Source organism: Canis lupus, chromosome 1 (genome assembly GCF_011100685.1).
Source record: "Canis lupus familiaris isolate Mischka breed German Shepherd chromosome 1, alternate assembly UU_Cfam_GSD_1.0, whole genome shotgun sequence".
In the NCBI taxonomy this organism is placed as follows: domain Eukaryota; kingdom Metazoa; phylum Chordata; class Mammalia; order Carnivora; family Canidae; genus Canis; species Canis lupus.
Window position 1 is genome coordinate 29778267 of NC_049222.1, and position 11816 is coordinate 29790082.

An 11816-nucleotide genomic window follows, 5' to 3' on the forward strand; every position below is an offset into this window, starting at 1 on the left:
TCTCTATAGTAAAGAGCCTGTTTCTCAGTTTGTCTCTTTCTCCTTCCTTCCTTTGCTTATTTGTTTTGTTTCTTAAATTCTACATATGAGTGAAATCATATGGTATTTGTCTTTCTCTAACTGAGTTATTTCGCTTAGCTTATATCCTCTAGGTCCATCCACGTTGTTGCAAATGGCAACATTTCATTCTATTTTATGGCCAAATAATATTCCACTGTGTTTATATACACCACATCTTCTTTATCTATTCATTTATTGATGGACACTTGGGCTGCTTCTATAATTTGGCTGTTGTAAATAATGCTGCTATAAGCACAGAGGTGCATGTATCTCTTTTAGTGTTTTTGTATTTTTTTTTTTTTTTGGCAAATACCAAGTAGTATAATTATTGGATTGTAGGGTAAATTCTATTTTTAACTTTCTGAGAAAACTCCATACTGTCTTCCACAGTGGCTGCGCCAGTTTACATTCCCATTCAACAGTGCAAGAGGGTTCCTTTTACTTCACATCCTCATCAACACTTGTTGTTTCTTGTGTTTTTGAACTTAGCCATTCCAACAGGTATGAGGTGATATCTCATTGTGGTTTTGATTTGCATTTCCCTGATAACAAATGATATTGAACATCTATCTCTTCATGTGTCTGTTAGCTATCTGTATGTCTTCTTTGGAGAAATGTCTAGATGACAATTTTTCTTGCCATGATTTACTACCTGCTGAGATCCTGATTTTGTGGAGTCTGATGTATGGGTTTTGAGCTTTCTGTTCAGCAAGGCTGTAGGCCAATACCTTTCTCCCTCAATCCCAGCACTAATACTACAAACAAAAAATACAAACTTTTCCTAGTCCAGCTGAACTCCTAAAGAGCTTCCAAGAATGATACATCATGATCATCACTGTCATGGGAAGTTACTGAATTCTTACTTTGAGTTAGGTACTATGCTAAGAATTTTACACTTACCACCTTCTTAGGTCCTTACAATAATTCTATGAATTAGTCACATTACCCTAAATGACAAAATGAGGAAACATGGTAGGTCAGGTTGCTCACTTTATAAGCAACAGAACTGGGATCTGAAGCCTGGATAATCTAATTCCAAAGTCTGCGTTCATAATGACTTCCTTATATGCCTCTGCATTTAAAAAAATAAAGCAAAAACTGTTACAGGGTGAACTGCAAAATAATGCATATATGAAGATGTATAATTATTAATTTATGAAAAATGCAACATTGATGTGTTTCCATTTCATAAAGTACATCGTGAATGGGAACAGATGCCCTTCCCTGGACATACAAGTATAATCAGGGGTAGGTTCAAAATATACAGAGGTTCCGAAAGTAAGTCTGAAGATTAGAGAGTAGGTGGTGGTTGGGGAAGAAGGAGAAAGGGAGAGAGTCCTGGGGAGATAATAAGCATCTAATATTTAGGAGGTTTCTGAAATCCTTTTAGTCTACTCTGACATTCATTGTGGATAGTTGGGACCACTAACAGTGTTTACATTATGCGCTCTGCTCAAATCTAAATAATATCAAATAGTTAAATGTTATGGAATCCTGTTTCGTCAGATCTTCCTCCAGTTCTTCCAGAAATATTTCTGGAGAAGTGGTCCATGCACTTAAATTTTTTTTTGTAATAGTTAAGTATAATACGCAAACACAAAAATGCACCAAGACAGAGGTTATAGCTCAGTGAGTTTTCACTAAGAGAATGCATTAGCAAACATCGTCCAAGACAAGAAATAGAACAATGCTAGTCCTACAGAAGCTGTCTTCTTGCCCCCTTTTTTCTCCCCCAAGTCAGTCCTTCAGTGATATTCCATTGTATCTGGCTTCTTTTACTCAACATTATGCTGAGAAATGTGTGTTACTACATTAAAGCTTTAGTGCAGCACTGTAAAGTTATCCATTATGTGACAATGCTACAATTCCTTTATACATTCTATTTTGATAACATTTAGATTGTCTCCAGTTTGGAGCTATTAGCAGGTAGTGCTTCTTGGAACATTCTAGCTCATGTCTCTTGCCTAGGTGCACATATTTCTGCCAAGTACATACCCAGAAGTGTAATTACTAGATCATGGGACAGACATATTTTGCTTAAGTAAATAATGCCAAACCTGTTTTCCAAAGTGGTGATAACAATTTGCATTCCCATCAGTTACAATGACATGGAGAACCTTTTCATAAGTTTATTAGCCATTCGGATATACCCTTGTGTCAGGGATCTGCTCCTGTTTCTTGCCTATTTTTTCTTTTTTCTTTTTTTAAGATTTTATTTATTTATTAAAGAGAGAGAGAGAGAGAGAGAAGAGAGAGAGAGAGAGAGAGGCAGCGACACAGGCAGAGGGAGAAGCAGGCTTGATGCAGGGATCCCGACGTGGGACTCAATCCCTGGTCCCCAGGATCACGCCCTGGGCTGAAGGCGGCGCTAAACCGCTTAAGCCACCGTCTTTTTTTTTTTTTTTTTTTTTAGATCGTCTTTTAATTTTATTTTTGTTTGAAGAAATTTGTTACATGTGCTGAATGTAAAACCTTTGGCAGTTGTAAATGTTGCAAATATTTCTCCCCTTATTGTGGCTTGCCTTTTTGCTCTCTCAATAGAGTAATAAAAGAAGTTCCTAAATGTAATCTAGTTTAATTTACCACTTATTTTTCTTATGGTCATTGTATTCTGTGTCCTGTCTAAAAAATATTATCCCACTCTAAGTTCATGAAGATATTCTTTAAATTCTCTTCTGAGAACTTTATTGCTTTATTTTCACATGTAAAATTATGATCTGCCTTGAACTTATTTTTATATGATTTAAACTAGGGGTTCAAATTTAATTTTTATTTAAGTCTGACTAACCCCGCACTGTTTAGGGAAAAAAATCATCTGTTCCCTAAAGCTCCATCTTCTTCATAAACTAAATGTCATTCATTAATGGGTATTTTTATAGACTATTCTCTGTTCCATTGGTCTCTTTGTCTATTATTTTGCCAAATCTCATACTATTTTAATTCCTTTCTTTTTGCTGGTAGACCAAGTCCTTCTACTTTGTTCTTATTTGAGTACCGTGGCTATCTTTTGACCTTTGTATTTCCATATAAATTTCAGAATCACTTTTTACTTCCCACAAAACAACTGGCTGAGCGTTTTTTTCAAGTTCTTTTTTATTTAGTCATAACATACATAAAATAAGGTGCCTAAAGCACACTAATCTTAACCTTTTTCATATATACATGACCATGTTACCAACCAGAGATAAAAAAACAGAATACTTCCAGCGCTCTAGAAGATTCCCTCATGCTTTTTCTCATATACCTCAAACATAGGAACTCACTGTTTTGATTTTCATTATCATTTGATTAGTTTTGACTCTTCTTGACCTTCTTATTGGTTGAACTATACAGTATATATTCTTCTTTCTCTAGCTTCTTTTGTTCAACATAATGTCTTTGAAGTTCATTCATATTGTTCCACATATGAGTAGTTTTAACCTTTTTTATTGCAAGGAGTGTTCTATGATAAGTTTTAAATATCTGTTCATTTTTATGAACAGAGCTCTAGCTCTCTTGCTCACTTGCTCTCTCAAATAAAAAAAAATACAATTCCAATGAAAATTTTAACAGATTTTTGTGAAAGGTGATTATAAAATTCTTGACAAGGTGATTATAAAATTCATAGGGAATTTCAAAGTTCCATAAATAATCAAGACATCTTTTAAAAAGTTCAGTTGATGGAGTGTCTGGTGGCTTAGTTGGTTAAGCATCTAACTCTTGATTTCGGCTCAGATCATGATCTCTGGGCCATGGGATTGAGCCCAATGTTGGACTCAGTGCTCAGCATGGAGTCTGCTTGTCTCTCTCCCTTTGCTTCTCCCTGCCTACTCTACTCCCGACACTGCTCACATGGCCTCTATCTCTACAATAAGTAAATAAAATATTAAAAAATAAAAAATAATAAAAAGTTCAGATGGGAGGACTTTCTCTTTCACATTTCAAGAGTTATTATAAAGGTACAGTAAGACCATGTGGTAGAATAAAAGATCAATGAAACGGTATATAGAGTCCAACATTTGCAGATATTTGATAAATGAAAAGAAGACATTTTATTTTATTTTGCTTTTTAAACAGATTTTATTTATTTATTCATGAAAGACACAGAGAGAGAGGCAGAGACTTAGGTGGAGGGAGAAGCAGGCTTCCCTGCAGGGAGCCCAATGTGGGACTCGATCCCAAGACCCCAGGATCACGAAGGCACTCAACCACTGAGCCACCCAGGTGCCCTGAAAAGAGGGTATTTTAGATGAGTGGAGAAAGGATGGGATTTTCAGTGAATGCTTCTGGGAAAGTTGCCATGTCACATATAAAAATAATTAGAGGTGGAATTAAAGGGCTGTTATGGATTAAATGATGTCCACTGCCCAGTTCTCAGAAAAGCTAGTTCAAATGAGATCATAGTGGAGTACGATGGGCCTTTAATCCAATACAAATGAGGTCTTTATAAAAAAAAAAAAAGAATTTTGGATGCAAAAATGCACACAGGGAGAATGTCATGTGAGCATAAAAGCACATGACTTGGGGTCATGCATCTACAAGCCCAGAAACTCCAAAGATTACTGGTAAACCATCAGGAGCTTAGGGGAGAGGCCTGGAACAGAATTCCCCTTCACAGTTGTCAGAAGGAACAAACTCTACCAAAACCTCGATTTCAGATTTCTAGCCTCCAGATCTGTGAGACAACAAACTGATGTAATTGGCAACCTTTTTAATGGCAGTGCTAGCAAATCAATCCAAGAGTCAAATGTGAAGGCAAAGCCAGAAAAAATTTAGAAGATGATATTGTAGAATAGCTGTGTGAACTTTAGGTAGGAAAGCATTTCTTAAGCATAAAAATAAGAAGATTGATAAGTTTGACTACATTAAAATTAAGAATTTCTGCTCATCAAAAGACAATAAAATAGAGTTAAAAGACAAGCTACAAACTGGAAGATTATTTGACTATATTTGACATATATTATGCAGAATAGTATGTTATATATACACATTGTATGTATGTAGTATGTTATATATATATGTCATGTTGCTGGGTATATGTGTATATTTCTGAATAGTAGGCAATTTTCATTTAATTTCAAGGAATATTTTTAACTAAGGGATTCGTGGTGTTATTTTGGTCATTTCTACTTTGAGGTTCAGAATTGCTGGGGAAAATGGACCCGTACTCCTAGCAGAAACAATGGCTTCTGAAAGAGTTCATAAACAGCCACAGAAGTTACGTTAGTCAGTACCATAAAGAATGGTGGCAATAAAGATGAAAATCCTTGCAAATATTGAATGACCTTGGCGTTCACAATCACCAGAAAGTTCTCAACACAACTGTTGGTGTAATAAGTCAGCTAGTGGTTACACCTGCTGGGAGTGCTAATTAGCCAGAGTATGTGAAAAGAAACTAAAGATTCCTCTTTTCTGGTATGGAAAGACAAAGCACAACATTAATAATTTGCTTTGGTCCGAATCCAGAGGTAGTCTGGCTTTACTCGATTGTAGCATAGTTCCCTCTGCTGGGTAATTTAAGGAATTCAGATTTGAAGACTTCTGAAAATGCCAGGTTGGCAAATAGGTTATTTCAAAAGGAATAGCCAAGATAATGTTGAAGAAGAATGAAATTGGACAACTGACACCAAGATATCAAAGCTTACTGGAAACCTAAAAATTGATGAACTAGAACTCATTAAAATTAACAACTATTGTTCTTGAAAAAGCACTGAGTGAGTCCTTAAGAGAGTGAAAGAGTACAGAGCAGAAGATATTTGCAATATATATGTACATGGAGAGAATGCAGAAAATATGAGCAACACCTACAAATTGATGAGAAAAAGATAGACAACTCAATATAAAAAGGGGGAAAAGTTTTAACAGGTACTTTAGCAAAAGAAGCTATCAAAGTGGAGAACAGGTCTCCCAACTTCAGCATCATCCATCACCTAGGGAAATGCAAACTAAAATCACAGTAGAGCTACTAATCCTCTCCCAGTATGATGGTAAAATGGTACCAAGCATTGGTGAGGAATTGGAGTGACCAGAACTCTCATATGTTGCTGGTGGGAGTTAAATCAGTAAAGCTACCTTGGAATATTGTTTAGCAGAACTGCTTCCAAACAGGGCCAGATTCAGGGATTAGATGACCTGCGTAATCACTCAGGTTACAAAACTCAGAAGGGCCCTGTGCATAGTTTAATGCCCGGCTGGTCACATCTTAAAATTCTTCATGATTTTCTCTTTAAACTTTTTTTTTTTTTTTAAGTGAAGTCCTGTTGAGACCCTGGAGCATGTGCCTGAGCAGGGAGGCAGCTGCAGTGTGTGTACCTGCCATTGTTCTTTGCGGCCTGATTCCCCTACGGTGTGCGCATGCCCAGGGGAACCAAGTTCTGTGCAACCTCATGCCCGAGAGCTCAGCGAGACTCAAAGGAGTACAAGGTACGTGGGGGCCACTGACATCCCTGGCCAACCTCGTTTCCACTAGAACCCGAACTTGCACTGAATGTGGACAGAAGTCAATGCTGTTTTAGAGAACGTGAAAAACCAAGGAATCCTATCATATCATTTCTTACTTGTGTTACTTCCCTGCAGTAGCCAAATACACACGCTGGAAATGAAAACATGGAAGGAAAGGAAAAGATAGGGTAACCTACAGTTCTTTTTCCTTTTAGTCCTTCTTTCTCACTGGTAAGCTGAGGGTAGGAAGCATTGGTATAAGGGGCATGTACCAAGAAACAAAATAAAAATATTTGATTTAGTTCAGTGCAGCATTTTCACTGTTCTGCTAAGAATGAAATCCAGGGGGCGCCTGGCAGGCTTGTTGGGTTGAGCGCTGACTCTGGACTTTGGCTTGGGTAGGGATCTGGGGATTGAGCCCCACCTCTCCACCTCAGGCTTGAGATTCTTTCCCTCTGCCCCTCCCTCAGCTCTCCCCCCAATGAATAAATAAGCTTTTAAAAGAAGAAGAATGGAATTTATAGGCATGTACAAGCTATGAAATACAAATTGTGCAATTGCAGTGGTTCTGCATACAGATTAAACACCCTTACATTCACATTTAGAACTGCCCCTTCCTGGTGCCTGGGTGGCTCAGTAGGTTGAGTGACTCTTTGATTTCGGCTCAGGTCATGATCTTAGGGTAGTGGAATTGAACTCTGCGTGAGGCTCTGTGCTCAGCTGGGAATCTCTGCTTGAGATTCTCGGTATCCCTCTGCCCCTCCCCTGTAATAACAATAATATATTATTATATATATTATTAAATATATAATTATTTATAATTATATTCCTATACTTATATAATATATAATATAATAAATAATATATTTAATATATAAATAAATATATATTTATATAATAATAATATAATAGTTATTATAATAATAAATAAATCAATCTTAAAAAAAAAAGCAACCTGCCAATGTACAATATAAAGGTGAATGGTGAAATTCATGCTAATATCTAAGCCTTTTAATTGTTCTTTACTTAAAGCGATATTAAATAGCAAATAAAAGAATGCTATGACAAGTTGAGAGAGATCATGGAAAAAAGGAAAGAGTTTTCTATTTTAGCATTGTGGATGGCACTTTTCCCTTACATTTTTTTTTTTTAAGATTTATTTATTTATTCATGAGAGACTCAGACTGAGAGAGAGAGGCAGAGACACAGGCAGAGGGAGAAGCAGACTCCTCGTAGGAGCCCGATGTGGGACTTGATCCCCAGGATTCCAGGATCATGACCTGAGCCGTAGACAGGCGCCCAACCACTGAGCCACCCACGTGTCCCTCTTTTCCCTTACTTTTTATTAAGCAAGAGGCCTCGCATTTTCATTTTACACCGGGGCCTGCAAATTATGTAGCTGGCCCAGTTTATGAATCAGGAATTTTAATCCTGAGGAATGTACTCAACAAAAATGAATGCTTATTTTTGCCAAAAGACGTGTACAAAAATGCTAATAATAAATTTATTCATAATAACTCCAAGACATAACCCAAAAGTTTATCCCGGGTGAAACATATCAATTGTATATTATGTATTTAGACTAGAATACTAGACAGCAATGAAAACAGATTATTGCTACGTATAGCAACGTGAATGAATCTGACAGACATGATGTTGAACAAAAGAACGCAGATATAAAAAGAATATACACTCTATGATTTCATTTATAAGTTCAAAGAACAGGCTAAACTAAATAAATGCATAGTGACAGAGTCAAAATAATGATTCCTTTTGGAGGTTGTGGGAGAGAGGACAAAAGAAAGTCTGAGGAGCTGGGAATGTCTTACATATTAATCTGGGTGGTAGTTAAACCCATACATATGTAACAGATGTAAAAATTAAGCCAGTTGTACCTTTAAAAATATATCACACCTCAAAAAGAAGGAAAAGGTACAAATTATCCTTCCTAAAGTTGTATCTTTACTATATAACATGATGAATGTGAACCTTTCCCCGTTGTGTGTGTGTGTGTGTGTGTGTGTGTGTGTGTGTGAAAGAGAGAGAGACAGAGACAGAGAGACAGAGACAGAGGTAGTGCCCTCAGCTACCACTGGGCAGCCTGTGTTATGTCCTGTTGAGTCTACTTGGCAAGGGAGGGGACTGATGGAAGCAAGAGTCTATCTACATTCCCGACCCTTGGCTTTTTCACTGAAATAAACTGTTTGTAAATAGCAGCATTTTGTGATTATTGGGCAGGATTTTACTTTAAGTCTGAATTCCTAATTCAAAGATTGACTGTAATTAACATTTGCACTCTTCTGTCTACAATATGAAAGCTGAGTTTAGGTTCATAGCTTAGGCTTTCAGGGATAATTATTTTTATTTCAACACTGATGATCTCATTTTAAATTTTCTCTAGAATTTCGATTCTTATGACAGTTATTCTTTTTTTGCTTTTTTTTCTACGTTGGGAACGTTCTTCCTCTGATATACACATTATCTGAACCTTCATTTCAGACTGCTGCTCAAATGTGCTCAGAGAGACCTTGTATGATTACCAGACCAAATAGCACCAATCCCCTTGTCAGATTCTATATTTTTATCTTGTTTCTTTTTCTTTTTCTTTTAGCATGTACCATGACTGGACATGTCTATATGTATGTATGTACAGTTTATGTACATTACTGTGTGTCTTCCCCAGTAGGAGTATGACCTCCAAGAGGGTAAGAATTCTTTTTTCGGTCACTGCATGGCACCTAGTGGGTGCACAATAAAAATCTGTTGAAACCTTATTTTCAAAACTAAGAATAAATGTAATTTTGGAACTTTACATTTTTTCAAGTGTTGAACATTAACAGTTATTAAATTTTTGATGCAATTTAAAACATTGTAACTCTGGAGGGAGATGAATGATTAGTCTGAAAGAAAAACCCAGAAATGTGGAAGGATAAATATTACTGGTAGAACCTGGTTGGTCTGAAATCAGAATCTCCCTGGAGTGTCCCAGGGTTCCCAGGTTGGAAGGACAAAGCTGAAGTCAGCATCTAGAGCAAATAGCTCCATTCTTCACCTGGGTGAAGTCTGGGTGCACCGTGCGTCAGAAATGCACTGAACTGGCCGCTGGATGTCACTGTTCTCACACGCTCCTGAGTCTGGGTGTCCTAGCCGGTCTCTCCCTGTATGAATATGCAATATCCTAGTTTACAACAATGACAGAGGGCACAGACTCACCTGTACAGGGATCCTCAATATGGGGCCACTTCTGTTCCTACATAAAATTGATTTTCAGTTCTGAGCTGCACAGAAAAGTTTAGAAGATACGAGTGATCTCAAGTGCAGCTCTCAAGCCTCAGACTCAGACAACGCTCAGGAGAAGGGACACAGCTGCCATTTATCTTTCAGTCAAGAGTGACTGACTCTTCTACAGGCCCACTCTTGGAAGCGAGGGCTGGAGGTCCTTTGGGTTTCACTGATAGGTTAGATTACCTTTGAAGATTACACTGAAATCTTTCCATGAAAACAAAACAGGAAATGAAAAGCAAGGCTCAATGACCAGTTTATGTCAAAACAGGACAATTGCTCTCACGTTGAAAGAACTGCTTAACAGCACAAGGTTACAGCTTGACTCAGTGTATCATTAGCCAGTCCCATGAAGATTTTCAACCTACAAGCATTACCTGTTTCCCTCCCCTACCTACCCACCTCTATAAATATAAATATAAATATAAATATAATGAAGTATATAATATAATAAAGTAGGCAAGCCTCCTCATTCATTGCTTCTCTACTGCCCATTTAAGCCTATGCTCACAGTTATCATTCATGTCGAGGTATTTTTTTTAAAGGTTTTTTATTTATTTATTCATGATAGTCACACACAGAGAGAGAGAGGCAGAGACACAGGCAGAGGGAGAAGCAGGCTACATGCAGGGAACCCGACGTGGGATTCGATCCAGGGTCTCCAGGATCGCGCCCTGGGCCAAAGGCAGGCGCCAAACCGCTGCGCCACCCGGGGATCCTGATGTCGAGGTATTAATGTAGGAATTTGCTACACTTTTATTAGTATTTCCTTTTAAAGTAATTTATGCCATTTTCAACAACTGTTTATTGAGTACCATCTTCTAAGTACAGAGCACTATTTTAAGAGCTGGGGATACAGCAGTGACATAACAGATAAAGTGTCCATTAACAGGAGCCCATATTCCAGTCAAATAGAGATTAAAATCTTAAACTAAAGGGAAATGGCCCAGATTGCTTCTGAAGACATCAACCAGTAAGTGCATCTCCACTTCCCATCACCAAGAAGGCGGTTTGAGAGCTCAGTGAGTAAAACAAGACTCTAATGAGAGTCACCGCCTCCCAGTATGGGCCACTCCAATGGCCTGTAAGAGGACACAGACTTACCTGTGCAGGCCTCTTCAATAGGAGGTCACTTACTGTTCCTACATAAAATTGCGTTTTGGTTCTGATCAATGCAGAAAGGCTTTCCTTGTGTACATTTTTGTTCTCTTCTCTCAGTTCAGAAATAGCTAAAGAGATCTTTTTTTAAGGAAAATCTTATCTTGTAGCTTTCATGCTCCAAACCCTCCAGTGATTCATCATTGCTGTGAACGACGAGAATCTCTACCATGCTGTGATTTGGCCCCTGCCTAGTCCCCTAGCTTCATCTGGCACCCTTCTTCCCCTGCTTCATTTCCACTCTCCAGAGATCTGTCTTACTCTCAGTTCCTCTCACTGCCAGGCACTTTTCTGTATCAAAGTTTCTGTAGATGCTATTTCCTATTTCTTTTGTAATCATTCCTCCCCCTCACACACACTTGCCCTTTAGTGTTGGCTTGAACTCTGGTCACTTCTGCACTGAAGTCTGTCTCCCCGATTAATCAGCTTTCCCCTACTCCATAGTCCTGATAACAGTGATGCTCAGTGCACCTCTCAGATGCCTGAGCCCATGCACGGCCTTTCCTTCATCCCATCCCAGTTCAACATCAGCTAAACGGTTTGACAACTGACCCCTACCATGTGCCAGGATCTCAGTTCTGCACTTACCACCCTTGGTGGGGTCCTCATTGCCAGCTGGCCAGTGGGCAATATATCTCCAAAATCCCATATTAGAATCTATTCCCTAGGACCACTTCTGTGACCAAGTGCCTCTGACTGGGCCCTCTGGAAACAGCTCTGAAATGGGGATTTATGGTCCTTCATTGGTGAGTGCTCTAAGGAGCAATGTTGGTGATGGACTGAGGGAAGCAGTCTTGGTAGAGTGAGGTTCAGCTGTGATGTAGCTGTAACAGAAGCTTCAGCCAGTCCCATAAGAGGCTCTGGAGCTGGGGTGGGGAGGGGCCTTCAAAGTCTCA